Source organism: Microcaecilia unicolor, chromosome 9 (assembly GCF_901765095.1).
Source record: "Microcaecilia unicolor chromosome 9, aMicUni1.1, whole genome shotgun sequence".
NCBI lineage: Eukaryota > Metazoa > Chordata > Amphibia > Gymnophiona > Siphonopidae > Microcaecilia > Microcaecilia unicolor.
The window spans coordinates 113,091,662-113,106,815 of NC_044039.1; the positions used below are offsets into that span (position 1 = coordinate 113,091,662).

The 15,154-nt window shown below is 44.6% G+C and overlaps 1 protein-coding gene across 1 annotated transcript in view; it reads right to left on the reverse strand.

The window, feature by feature from the left end:
• The window catches only part of NPAS3 (neuronal PAS domain protein 3), a 1,265,871-nt gene that overhangs the window by 1,164,778 nt on the left and 85,939 nt on the right, over positions 1-15,154 (reverse strand). The window lies entirely within an intron of this gene.

Below are 15,154 nucleotides of genomic sequence, written 5' to 3' on the forward strand. Positions count from 1 at the left end.
CTATCCTTTCCTTCAGCATGGCTTCCATTACTTTTCCAATAACTTTTCCACTGGTGATTAAAAGGAAAAGGCACACCAGTTCAGTGCCATCTTTGCCACACTGGTGTTTCATCTTTCTTCATTGTTTCCTCTTGACTTATGCTCTGAAATACAGTTGTAAGTCAACTGGCATTGAGTAAAGTCTATGTCGCTATGAAGCATGTCATTACTCTGTTACTGAATGTACTATAAGCCAGTGGCATTCCTAGGGGGGCTGACACCCGGGGCGGATCGCCGATGCGCCCCGCCCCCCCCGGGTGCAGTGCCCCCCCCCGGCGAAAGGACACCCCCTGCGAAAGAACCACCCCCGGGTGCACACCGCTGGGGGGGTTGCCGCACGCGCCTGTCTTCCGTTCGTTCTATGCTTCTTCTCTGCCCCAGAACAGGAAGTAACCTGTTCCAGGGCAGAGAAGAAGCATGGAATGAACGGAGGACAGGCGCGCGCGGCACCCCCCCCCCCCAGCGGCGTGCACCCGGGGCGGACTGCACCCACCGCCCCCCCTAGGAACGCCATTGCTATAAGCACCCAAATACTACTTTAGATCTACCCATACCAGAGAGTGCTATTTTTAACAGAGCTCCAGTGCAGTCAAGTTGAAGGGCTTTAACTGTGAAATGCAATGTTCCAGATTCAGTTATGAAAGGAAGAAAACCTCAAAGCCCCTACCAAAGGCTGGAGGACTGTATAGTTGAGCTTGAAAGATGGCATCTTAGATTAACACTTAAATGTCACGTAAGCTTGAGGCATAGTGCGATGGTAATCTTACTCAACCCCCCTCCCCTTAACACACATTCACACCCCCACCCCCACCCCCACCATATAATTCACAATTCCAAAGCCTTCATAATGCAAAACTGGGCAGAAATCAGAGATATTGTGAGATTATACATGTGAGCATTCAATAATGCTACAGTTTGGGACAGTTCATTGTAACTGATGCCTTTCAACTAGAATTTTAAATCCAAGGTCTTCTCTTTGCAAGAAATCATCAACTTAAGTGCCAGCTAGAACAGATTTGCCTTGCAAAACCTAGCCCTAGTAGAGAATCCATGAACCATATAATGCTGTAGAGTTTGCAGAGGGAAACTTAAACAGAATACTTCTGCAGAAGAGATGTGTTTTCAGCAGTAAGAAGCAGAGGCTCTCACTGTGATCCCGGAAGATGACAGGACCCTTTTAGCTACCAAAAGAAACATAAAGGAGATGAATGCAGGTACAGACAGACAGTAGATCAAAGAAACCCATGGCTACAGTGTTATGTGACACTGACATATCTGTTCTGTTTGAAGAAAAACAATAACCTTATTTTGAATTAAACTTTCTGTCTGATGTTCCCGACAAATCTTTGATTTTGCAACTGTAACAAGCTGGCACCTGATTGTGAAGGCTGACTTCCTTTAATACTGTCTGAAAAAGGAGCAGCTCCTTCAAGGAAAAAAACCCAACAAAAAACCGTCACTTTCTTGTCTTACACTAGTGGTTCCCAAACCTGGTCCTGGAGGCACCCCAGTCAGTCAGGTTTTCAGGATGTCCACAATGAATATTCATGAAAGATTTTGCAAGCAGTGCAGACAGTACATGCAAATCTCTCATGAATATTCATTGTGGATATCCTGAAAGCCTGACTGGCTGGGGTGCCTCCAGGACCAGGTTTGGGAACCACTGCCTTACTGTCACCACCCTCCTGCGCTCCGTTGCATCTGTGTAGGTTTACCCAACACCTGTTGTTAGTAGTCGTGGCTAATGTTGGGTACCACACGGAGCTCAGGGGATGGTGCAGGAATACTAACCTCGTCCCACCCTTTCAAAAAGATGTGGGAGGAAAAATAAACTAAATTGGATACTTTTCTAAATTAACCAGAACCAACACAATATTAAGATTTTCAAACAATAAGTCAACTTTAATTTCAGAAATTTCTATAACAAATTTTATAACATTGAAAGTAGATAATAATTGTAATACAATGTGCAGATTAACTCTTTTGTTGTGCTATCTTACTTATTTTTGTACCTCTTTTCTCTTTTAGGTTCTCTTTCGTCAGAATACCCCCCAAAATCAGATAAGTATCAGTTAACCTTAGCAAACCCAAATATTCTCTGTATTTTTTCTTTCTTTGTGAGTATTTCCCTGAATTTTATTCTTTGGGTGTTTTCTTTTCTCTTTTCAGGTCTCCGTAAGCAACCCACCCCTCTCACAAATGAAATAAGGTAAGTATTGGTTTTTATTTTCTTCCCTATTAGTCTTTCTCTCTTTACTTCTAATCACTTTTTGTGTCCCAAGATGTCACTTAGCTGTCGTTGGTTCACTCTCCGTTCTGGTCACCGTCTTTCTTGCGTGGGGGCCCGTTGTCAACAGATGCTTTATTTTTCTTGAAGTCTTCCTCCTAAACCTTCCTTTAAGCAAATGAACAGGAAGCAAAACCCTCTCTTCCTGATTTCGTACGGGAACTCTAAAGGATTTGTTCAAAAACTGTGGCCAACTTTTCTTTAAAAATAAAATAACTAAATGTTCCCTATCTTCCAGATCTAAACTTTAGGTTTTGTTTTTCCCTAAACTTGTGGGGAGAGAGATTGATTGTCCCTTTCACACAATCACTCCCACACAATTCTTTTATTCCACTTATTCACACTCTTATTTTAACTCACTACCCCTTAAGCTATAACTCTACTTCCATTGAATTATTCCTTAAATTTATCCCTAAACCCTTACCCAAATACACCTTAAGCTACTATTACTATTACCCCAATAACCCTTTATTAACCAATTTCACTTAACTCCTACCTTATACCCCAGTTCCTATAAACCTAACAAAATTTTAAAACTTATAATATAAATCACACCTTCCTTACACACCTTAATTTCATTCACCATCAATCACCAGAAACCTTTCCCAAAATCCTAACTTTTACTATTAAAACCCTCCTCTCACTACCAGCACCTCCTCAACACCTCCACTCTCTCTGACCAACAATCTCACTCTGACCAACTGCAACTCCCCGGTTGCCTTGGTAACCAGCCTTGGCTTGCGTTCCAAGACCCTTCCAGCCAATCCCTGCCTAGTACCAAGATTCCAATCTCCACTGCTGACCAGCGGAATTCTGGCCAGCAGTGCAAAATCCCCATTTTAACCCCATAGAAACCAATGGAAAAATAATAAAATTAAATAAAAACCCTATAAAACTATATCCAAATCACCCCAAAATTTCTACACCAATTAAACTTCCCATTCCCTATTAAATCCTGCTTTTAAAATTTAAAAATACCCCTTTTTACAGTCCGCCCGCAATTATCTCTCCTAAACCCCCCTCAAAAATCCCAAAATAATTTAAAACCCACTCTAAAAATTCAATACCCTTCCCTTCTACCTGCTACGTCGAATTTAAAATTTTACCATGTAATTAACCCCTTAAAACCCAAACTACACCAGAACACCCCCCAAAAATATTAAAATTCAAAATGTAACCCCCCACAAAAATAAAGAAAAATACCCTGAACCCAAATATGCAAAAATATTCCCAAACCGCAATTTATGCAAATTAAAAATCAACCAATTAAAATCTTGGATTTTAAAACCCCTTACCTTGTTGTAGAATTTCCCCTCACGTTAAGCCTTCCATCCGTTCCGGTCTCCGACGTCCTGGGGCAAAAACGGAGCGATTAGAAAACTTGCCCCGAAAACCGCGATTCTTCTGGAGCTCCGGCTTAAAAATCGAGGCCCAGGCTTGTAGGCCTCGCCGGAGCTCCTACCCAAAAACTGTTCGTGCGCGTGCGCGCACCCCCGTCACGCCTGTCGCGCTCCTCCCTCTGGCCAGGCAGGCCCCGCTCGCTACCCCCATCAAAAAAAATGACGGCGCTGCTCCCGTGCTCCTCTCTTCGCTCCCGGGGACATGCCCAATCGTCCCCGGGAGCCCAAAAACAACGGCGGCAGTGCCCTTTTCAGCACTCTTCTCTCCAGAACCGGCCCACGGACGGCCCAAACCCAGCGGGCCCCCCCAAAACAGCAGCGCCGTACCGGGAGCACTGCTTCCCTTCACACAGCGCCCCCGGTTCCCCGGACAGCAACGCTGGCTCCGAGAACGCTGCCTTTTGCAGCGCTCTTTCCCGGAGCATCCCCAACACCCAGGACCACCACTGCCAGCTGCTCCTGGCCCGGGAACATTCCCAGACCTTCCCAGCCTACCCCAGTGGCCCCCAAGACCCAGGTAAGTATATTTTTATTTTTTTATTATTTTTAACCCTGGTTACATTACAAGATGTAATGGTTTTAAAGCTGATATGACAAGCACCTGTATTCAGTCTGTGTTGACTTGGGGTTCTATTTTCAAAGTGATTTGACTGGGCAGCAGAGCCTCTTCCTCGGTTAAATCACTTGTGCCTGCCTAGGGTTACCATATGTCTGGTTTTACCCGGACATATCCTCTTTTTGAGGACATGGCCGGGCAACTGGGCGGGCTTTGCCAGCCTGCCCGTTTGTCTGGATTTCTGGACAAATGGGCAGGCTGGCAGGCGGGCAGGCCTAGTGGTGTCCTATCCTCCACTCCCCTTACCTTACTATACTGCCCTGGTGGTCTAGTGACCTGTTCGGGGCAGGAAAGAGCCCCTTCTTTCCTGCCTGGAGCACCTGCATACTACTTCCTTGCTGACGGTTCTGGCGTCGATTCAAAATGGTCGCTGAGCGTTGAAGTCTCTTGAGGCAACTTCAACTCTCGGTGGCCATTTTGGCTTGGCGTTGTGACTGGAGTCAGCAAGAAGCAGTATGCAGGCGCTCCGGGCAGGAAAGAGGGGGCACTTTCCTGCCCCGAAGAGGTCACTAGACCACCAGGGCAGTATAGTAAGGTAAGGGGAGGGGAGGGTAGGACACCACTAGGGGTGTGTAACAGGGGTGTGTGACAAGGGGGTGTGAAAGGGGTGGGGCGGTATGTGACAGGGGGCGGGCATGTGTCCTCTTTTTTGGGGGAGCAAATATGGTAATCCTATGCCTGCCTATCCACTGATATTCAGCAGCATTTAACTGGACTGTGCCAATGAATGTCAGCCCTGCATTGTCTGGTTAGTGTAGGGGTGGTTCATGAGCAGAGCCTGCATGGAGCCAATACTTAAGTCAATAGCAGTGATATTCAGACAGCTAACCAGTTAAGTAAGCAGCTAAAGTTAGGACAGCAAAAGAATAGAGATCCTGGTGGCCATTTTGAGGCTGAAGCTATGACAGGCAGGAGCAAGTGGGTATAAGCATCTGGAAAAAAGGACCAGGTAGAGAGATTAAGGATGCTGCATTTTCTGAAGGAGCATACTCCCTTCAGAAAATGCAGCATGCTTAAACTCTCTACCTGAACTCCTTTTCTAGATGCTTTTCTTCTCTCCGCACTGAATTATGTGTTTTCTGAACCGCACTGCTCACTCAGCCCTCAGTATGTTCCCACTGCAGCTCCTTGTGACTCTGGGCAAGTGGGGGACGTACACGGTGGGGGGAGGGAGAACGGGAAAATGCAGCACATGGATAGAAGGGAATGAGGAGGAAAGTAAAGGGAGACATGCTGTTTATGGATGTTTGCTTTTTTGGAAATGTACATTTGTTACTTTTACCAGTATTTTCACTGCTTATAGAATCTGGCTTTCTTGGGGGGGTCAAGGTGACTGTGCGGTGCGGCATTTTTTTCTTTGTGTCCTTTTTATGGCCTCCACAACTATGGTAACCCATCAACACTTTCCAAGGGGCATTCGGCTGGACTACAGTTCCCAGAAAACCTAGCCTACTCCCCAGGCACTAGGTTACTGTGGAGTTCAGGAAGACTATTTGCCCCTCCCCCTTGATCACAGACATACAGCTTTCTCTTGCTGCTGTCTCAGGCAGGAATCCTTATATGTAGGCTATTGCTGAGCAGACCCCACTCTCCCCTCACCTCGTGGCCACTTCTGTGACCCCTTAGGTGTCTCACTAGGTAAATGCCTTTGAAAACAGGAGCTGTGTATCAAGCAATAGGCTGAAAAAAAAAACCGGAAGCCAGGATCAAATCCCATTTCTCTCAGTGGCACTTCTTGTAACCCTTGGGCAAGCCACATCACCCTCCACTGCCTCAGGTACAACCTTGGGCAAGCCCACTAGAACAGGGAAAACGTTTGCACCTGACTATAACTCGTCTTGAGCTCACATCTAGAAAAGATGAGTAATAATCTTAAAATCCAAATACAAAATGTCCTCCAACTGTACTTCCACCATGGAAACGTGATACTTTGCCCAATATGAAACCAACACATTTTTCCGACATGAAAGTTTTCCAAATATGTCCCACTCTGTTTGACATAGTTCTGTACATTTTGCTTGGTACAACTGATTTTTGCTAGTTCCAGCTGAGATGGGTAACTGACAGCATCACATAATGGTTTTACTTTTGAAAGCCAGCTGGCAACAAGCTGTGATACACACTGTTTTGATGCCACATTCCAGACAGTATGTTTCTTTTCACAAATATTGGTAGCAAGAGCCAAGTTCTACCATGAGGGAATGCAGGCAATTGAACACGTTCCTGGATAAACAATTCCTAGTCAACATTCAGAACTAGGTAGTAAGTGTTATTTTAAGCACCGACTACCGCTGGCTAAATTAGACCCAGATATTCAATGCCGGACCATGGCCAGGCACCAGCATTCATTATCCAGGTATGACTAGACATTTGATGACCACTGGCACTTATGTGGATCCATAAGTCCCCCAACCCCCCTCTCCATTTCCACTCCTCCTTCCAATTCAGTCCCCCTCACCATGGGAAGGTGGTACCTAGAACTAGGGGATATGAATTGAGGCTGAAGAGGCAGCAGACTCAGGAATAATGTCAGGAAGTATTTTTTCACCGAGAGGGTGGTGGATACTTAGAATGCCCTACTGTGACAGGTGGTGGAGATGAAACTTGTAACTGAATTCAAAAATGTGTGGGATAAACGCACAGGAATCCTGTTTAGAAGGAATTGATCCAAAGCAGATTAGTGGAAACTAGGTGGCAACACTGGTAATTGGGAAGCAAAGCCAGCGCTAGGCCGACTTCTACAGTCTGTGTCCTGATTGTGACTGGATAGATATGGATAGGCTGAACTGGAAATTTCCAAGGGCTTCGATGACAATTTCAGAAGTTTTAGAAGAAGGACAGAGCCAGGCCATCCTCTATGGTCTATGCCCTGAAAATAGCATGGACAAATCAAGATCAGGTACACATATGTTGTATCACCTAATACCTCTATGTAATAAGTTTATCTACTCGGGTAGACTGGATGGACCATACAGGTCTTTATCTGCCATCATCTACTATGTTACTATCAGGCTCATTTTCGAAAGAGAAGGACGCCCATCTTTCGACACAAATTGGAAGATGGGCGTCCTTCCACAGGGTCGCCCAAATCAGTATAATCGAAAGTCGATTTTGGGCGTCCTCAACTGCTTTCCATCGCGGGGACGACCAAAGTTCACAGGGGCGTGTCGGAGGCGTAGTGAAGGCGGGACTTGGGTGTGCCTAACACACGGACATCCTCGACCCATAATGGGAAAAAAAGGGCATCCCTGACGAGCACTTGGATGACTTTACCTGGTCCTGTTTTTCTTATGACCAAGGCACAAAGAGGTGCCCGAAATGACCAGATGACCACTGGAGAGAATCGGGGATGACTTCCCCTTACTCCCCCAGTGGTAACTAACCCCCTCCCACCCTCAAAAAACATCTTTAAAAATATTGATTGCCAGCCTCTATGTCATACTCAGGTCCATCACAGCAGTATGCAGGTCCCTAGAGCAGTTTTAGTGGGTGCAGTGCACTTCAGGCAGGCGGACCCAGGCCCACCACCCCCTATCTGTTACACTTGTGGTGGTAAATGTGAGCCCTCCAAAACCCACCACAAACCTACTGTACCCACATCTAGGTGCCCCCCTTCACCCGTAAGGGCTATGGTAGTGGTGTACAGTTGTGGGGAGTGGGTTTTGTGGGGGAGGGTTTAGGGGGCTCAGCACACAAGGTAAGGGAGCTATGTACCTGGGAGCAATTTATGAAGTCCACTGCAGTGCCCCCTAAGGTGCCCGGTTGGTGTCCTGGCATGTCAGGGGGACCAGTGCACTACGAATGCTGGCTCCTCCCACGACCAAAGGGCTTGCATTTGGTCATTTCTGAGATGGGTGTCCTTGGTTTCCATTATCATCGAAAATCAGAACTGACCAAGTCTAGGGACGACCATCTCTAAGGACAACCTAAATTTCAAGATTTGGGCATTCCCGACCGTATAATTGAAACAAAAGATAGACGTGCATCTTGTTTCAATAATACGGGTTTCCACGCCCCTCCATCGGGACGTTTTGCGAGGACGTCCTCAGCAAAACTTGGGCGTCCCTTTCGATTATGCCCCTCCACGTATGTTACTATGAATATTAGTGGCCGACCCACTCAGCATGGTTTAACTGGACAAATCCTTTCCTGCCTAGTTAAACTCTTTCTTATCCTGTTTCTTGAAATATGACATCACAAGTCACATAAGTCTTTGGAGCCCTGTGCTGTTTTTCCAATGTATGACACACTATAAAAATGATACTCACGACTTTTTGTTCAACAGTGTAATTTTAGTTTCTTTATAGCCCTGATGCATGCTTCTTAAACTGGTAAATATACTTATCTTACTGCTTTCATTGCACAATGTTAATTTTGCAAGATCTCAAGTGTTTCTCATTCTATGCCTTCACATATAGTGTCAACCAAAGGATGATTCTGTGCGAGATGTGGCATTTCAGTAAAGAGTTTTCTTGCTTCTCCACCATCATTAGAATGATTTGTTCACCACAACAGAGTACTCTTCAAACTTGGAATAGCCCATCAGTGGAAGCGATAAAAGCCAGAAATATAACGGAAATGATCCATGTTCAAGACGATTATATCGAGCAGAGGTACAAACATAGTCGACAGGTTAGGTAAAAGACTTGGGAGGGAATTTTGGTACTTATTTTCCTAACGTGATATATGACTATTATTTTTATTAATGTATTCATTTTATAGGTATTTTATTTTTATTATTCTATGCTAACTAGTATTTTCATCTTGTTAGTTTATTATTGTTTGCTATGTTTACATTATATTCTGTCCCCCTGATATTAAGGGCCCTGTTTACTAAGATGTGCTAGCGTTTTTAGCGCTCGCTAAACACTTGAGACGCCCATATATTCCTATGGGCATCTCTAGCATTAGTGCATGCTGATTTTTAGCGTGCGCTAAAATCACTAGCGCGCCTATAGTGTAGCTTAGTAACAAGGCCCTAAATGTGCAGCATCTTTTTTTTACGTGCTAGCCACTGGGCAGTCCTGCCAGTGGGGGGCGATGTTTCACCATCACATTTTCAATAGTGAGGGACAGACAAGTTCTGCAGGACTCCAGGGAACCTGTTGGTCCCTAGGGATTGAAAATACAGTAATGAAACACCACCCCCTACTGGTAGCAATGTAGTTGGAGGACATCTGCTCAACTTAGAGGGAACAACGCTGGCCATGTTCAGTTCTGGTATCTAGATAGTGAATGCCGCTGTGAGCTGGAGGCACTATCCCACAAATTCTATATAGGTCATCCAAATTTGGGTGTGGAGCCCAGATGCATGCATAAACTAATTAGTCAATTGGGTGCTAACAACCAATTACTGATGTTAATTTGAGTTAATTGGCACTAATTTGGATTTATATGTGCATCTGTCTATGCGCTGTTCTATAATGCTGTGTGCCCAAAATGTCTTGAGTGCAACCCAAAAGGAGGCAGGTCAGGGGTGTTCCATATATTTACTACCACTACTAATTATCATTTCTATAGCGCTACTAGACATAGGCAGCACTGTTCTATGCGGGCACTTTCTCTGTCCCTAGAGAGCTCACAATCTAAGGTGCTTTTTGTACCTGGGGCAATGGAGGATTAAGTGACTTCCCCAGGGTCACAAGGAGCTGTAGTGGGAATTGAACCCAATTCCCCAGGATCTTAACTCACTACACTAACCATGAAGCTACAGAATATCAGGTTACGTGTTCAACTTGTGCACCAGGATAGACACCCAGTTCAGGGCCAACTCAAGAGGTTGTGGCACCCTGTGCCAACTTTTACTTTGTACACCCCATCCCGCCTCCCAATGTTCCCACCCCTGCAGCCTGTCTTCCACCTGTCTCACCCTCCTGCAATATTTTCTCACTTTCCCCCTGCTTTCCTCCTCCTAGTGCCCCACCAAAATATTTTCTTCTCTTCACCCTGCTTTCCTCCCCCCCCCCCCCCCCACCTCAGGCAGCTTTCTGGAATATTTTCTCCTGTTATCCCAGTTTTGCTCTCTTTGGCCCCCATCCTCAGAATATCGTCTTTTCTCCCTGTTTTCCTCCATCCCCTTCCAATAATATTTTCTCTTGTTCTTCAAACGTTCCTCCCTCAAGACACTCCCCCAGGAATATTTTATCCTCTTCTGCCTGTCCCTGCCCCAGAGTATTTTCTTCTCCTCTCAGCCCTCCCCCCAGAATATTTTTTCTCCCTGCTTTCCTTCCAAGCACCCCCATCATTTTTTCCTCTTGTCCCTGTATTCCTCCACCTTTCAGCCCCCCCCCCTGAAGTATTTTTCCAGTTCTCCTAGCTTTTCTCCTATGCTATGCTATGCTACAGTACTTATAACCCCCACAACTACCAGTAAAATCAGGTTCAAGGCACATAACAACCAAAAGATTAAGAACAAAATAACACATTTTCATATTCTACCAATTTTACATTTCTCACATAAGATTTCAAACATTTTTAAGAACAAATATACATAAGAGCTAATTGAATAAGAGATAAGGAATTCCAAATCTTTACTGAGAAATATGGAAAGGATCTTTCATAAACTGATGTTAATTTTCTACCTTTCATAGAAGGCAAGGCATAAGCATATGAGAATAGCTATGTCCCGCAACTGATGACCCCCAAAATCTTCAGGAACCTGTCCACGCAGATCTAAAAACAACATGTGCTGTCAAAGGGAGCCAGTGAAGCGTCAACAGCAAAGGTAAGACATGATCAAATCTTGTAATTTTGCTGCTGTATTCTGAATCAAGCTAAGTCTCCTCTGCAATTTAACTGAAATACCAAACTACACAAAATTATTGTCTGGACCAATACTCTAAAATATTCTTGAAGAAAGTATGAGTGAATTGTCCTCAGCTGTCTAAACTTGGAATAGTTTTTTTCATGAGAGCATTGATTTGAGATTCCATACTCCTACAGGAGTCCAGAATCATCTCCAAGACCTCTGAAGTTGTATCGACTTTCTAGGAAGTCCCATCTTCTGGTACTACTGCCTTTGGGAATGAAGCCTGATTTACACCATACCAAAGAAGCTTGGTTCATCTTCTTCAAAATATCACCCAGAACCTTAGGCAGTGGTAATAAGCTATGTTCAACTGGGACAAGCAGAAAGATCTCATCAGCATATGAAAAGATCTTTTCTCCTTTATTTCAAGTAATCACATTTAATATAGTCATATACAAATTATACAACAAAGGAGAACTTGGTGACCCCTATGGCATCCCACACAGGAGACCATTCCGAAGAAAAATACCATCTTTAAATACCCAGTAACGTCTTTTTTTCAAAAAGCCCTTAAACCAATTTAAAACTAGCCCTGTTATTCCAAAATCAGACACCTAAATATCGACTTTGACCACTGCCAAAAAAATAGGCAGGTCAGAGGCGGTACAGGTGGTGGCATTGGGGAGGAGCCCAGAGTTATGAGGGTGCCAGTAATATTCAGTACCAGCACCTACATAGCTAAAAAGCCAAATTTAGGACACCTCATAAGCTGTCCTAACTTTGGCCAGGCTAGCTATGCAGGTCTCAGCACTGAATATTCCTCCACCACGAATCCGCCCCCCTCGAAGAATGCCGCCACCAGTCTCAATCCCCCCACCCACCATCATCTAGGTAGGCCCCCCAGAGCCTACATAAAGTCCCTGGTGGTCTGTGGGGGTCATTGGGGGCAGAAGCAAAGACCAATTGCTCCTGTCCCTTGCAACCGCTAAAGAAAAATGGCTGCTATGACCTCTCGCAGCAGCTTCATGAAGTACTGTGACCTACTGTGAGAGGTCGCAGCAGCCATTTTGCTTTTGTGGCTGCAAGCAGCAAGAGTTAGTGGCCTTTGCTCCTGCCCTCCAGCAACCCCCCCCCCCCCCCCACGGAGCAACAGGGACTTCAGGTAGGCCTCAGGGGGTTGAGACTGGTGGCGGCCTGGGGGGAAGGGGGGATGGAAGCGGCAGTCTGCTTTGGGGGGCTTCATGGGGTGGGATTTTTTTTTTAAGTTATGTGGGTGCCAGCCGATATTCAGCAGAGGCCTGCATAACTGTCTTATGCAGGATCCGACTGAATATCAGCCAGGGCTGACAAAAGCTCCCACAGCCAGGAAAGAAAAAAATTCGCCTCTGATATTCAGTGCCAGTGCCTAGACAAGAGTGTATTGTATTGTAGGGGATTTAGTAAATGTGCTAAACATTTGTGCAATGTGTACTCTTAACTTAGGTTAATGTACTCACTGTTTGTGCTGAACAACATCATGCCTTAGTCTCTTTCTGAGAGTCACCTATAACATTTGCCACTTCTCCTTTTGACTTCTGTTGTTGATTTGAAGTAACTCAAGTTCTGTATCACCATCACCTTTCTGAAATCTATCCTTTAGTGTCATACATTGATTGACTTGTGGTGTAGAACTGCAGATTCCATGAAAAAATACTTTGAGCAACACAGACTCTCTGTGATATTTTGATGCTGAAGCAGCAAGTTGTTGTGTACCCACAAACAAGACGCAAAAGCAGAGAGCAGCAGACACATGACTTCCAGGGCGTGTGTAACAAAATAAAATAATCTTTGCCTTGTCACCCATTCCTTCTTCAAAGGTCATACTCAAATAGGAGTGACAGTAGACAATGCAAGGTCATTGTTGCTTTGGGCCAAACAAAAGTCAATTTCACTCTCAAGTGCCTCTGATACAAACTGCAGATTTCCAAGAAGGACTACCCAAAAAAGTGAGATTTAAGGGCAATGTGTCCAAGATGTAAATTTACAAAGTTTTACATGTGAAAAAGGTTCACAAATGGCAAAAAGCAAAATAAAATATTTTAGCTTTTTTTTTGTATGCTTCTGGAAACATAAGCAGAGTGGAGGTGGCATTAGGCCAGTGTTCAAAGGAATCTGCCCAAGTAATTTAATAGTTAACAGGGTAAATTCTATGGACTGAAAATTTCTCTTTACTGAACTTCTTCAGTGCAGCCCAGATTTTGAAAGGGAAGCTTTATTTATATGAGACTGGCCCTCACCAGAGACACAGAAAGGTACTAGCTCTCTTTTTGAGTGTTGTCCTGCTGCTCATGTGCTCATCCATTACCCCCCCCCCCCCCCCCACCAAGGAATTGCCAAAGATGATGTCCTACTCAAGAACAAGACAAACTTATTGTTCCATTTTTACCTCAAAAAGTAGGAGAAATACCTGACAAAATTACAGATCTGGAAAAATCAGTTCAAGGTGTGATGTACTTATTTTAGGGTTACCATATCTCCGGTTTTACACGGACATGTCCTCATTTTGAGGACACTGGGGGACATCCGGCCGGGTTTTTCCAGCCTGCCCGTTTCTCCGGGTTTGTGGACAAACGGGCAGGCTGGAATCTCCCACCCAGACGTCCCCCAGTATCCTCAAAGAGAGGACTAGTAAGTCTCCCGCTTGCTACTGGTGCCCCTTCAAAATGGCTGTTGAGACTTCAAGCGGCAGCCTTGCGAGACTTCCACAAGTCTTGTGAGGGCACCACTTATCCATTTTGAAGTGGCACTGGCAGCAAGTCGATAGCGACTTTGCTGGGCATGAAAGAGTGGGGTCCGTTTCTGCCCTGAAGAGGCTGCTAGACCACCAGGGCACAATAAGGGAGGGGAGGGGATGTGGAATGTGGGTAGAGGGGTGAGGGAATTGTAAAAAAAAAAAAAAAGTGGAGGGAGGGAGGCTGGAAAAAGATTTTTGGGGAGGGAACTATGTAGAAGGGGATGACTTTCTTTTAGGGGGATCAAGTCAAGGTTACTATGGGGGGTGGGGAGGGGGAGTGACAGAGGGTGTGGGGTGGGGAAAGGGGTGTGGCAGGGTGGGGGGCGTGGCTATTTGTGTCCTGTTTTTTTTTTTGTCAGGGCAAATTTGGTAACCGTAACTTATTTACACGCTCATAAATATCCCAAAAATGCCTCCACCATGCTGGTACACTTTAGACTGGGAGCCTATGTGGGTTAAGAGAGGAAAATCTTGCCCAAAATATATGTTTGAAATATACTTCTGCAGACCAAAAACTGCAGAATGTAAGACATCTTCAACTTGAGCTGGTGATAGAATCATGTGACAGCTTAATATAAGCATTTATGCAGTGGAAAGTGCTTAACAGGTACACAAGGGGAGAATCAGAAACTTCCCTACTGTGGGTAAACTGCTAAAGAGACTTACAAATTGCCAAATTCATCTCCTGTCTATGCTGGCACAGTCAAATGATATGCAACTACTTATGTCTAAGTACAGCATAGTATCCCCTTCATCTATACTGTAACAGACTAATAGGCAAAACATGAAGCTGCAGCTGTATTAGGGAACAATAGGAGCTGGAGAAACACAGATTGGTAGTTGATAAGAAGCTAGAAAAGAGGAGTCAAAGGTTTAACCCTTTCAGCACCAGAAAGCAGTTTCGGCATGGCAGTATTATTGTAGGGGCCTTGTAAACCACTTGGATGGGACTCCATCCAAGGAAGGTGGTATAGAAATAACAGAACATGAGTGTTCTTGTAATAATTTCTTAAAACTTATAAATAAAACAATAATAAAAAAAAAGGATTAACAGAACATGAATGGTATGTTGTCTTCTTTAAAATATTTTAAATAGCTCTTTCATTTAGGAAATGTGCACACAAATGCAATATATCTGACAGTGTGTACCATTCAAAGACACTTTCAGGCAAACTAAACTGTCCCTACCTCACATTTTGCATCTTAACCTCTAACTTTAGGAACAGTCCTCTAAGGAATCACTAAAGAGGAATGGAACAGAAATAATTTCCAAGAAATAATAATTAAAAAA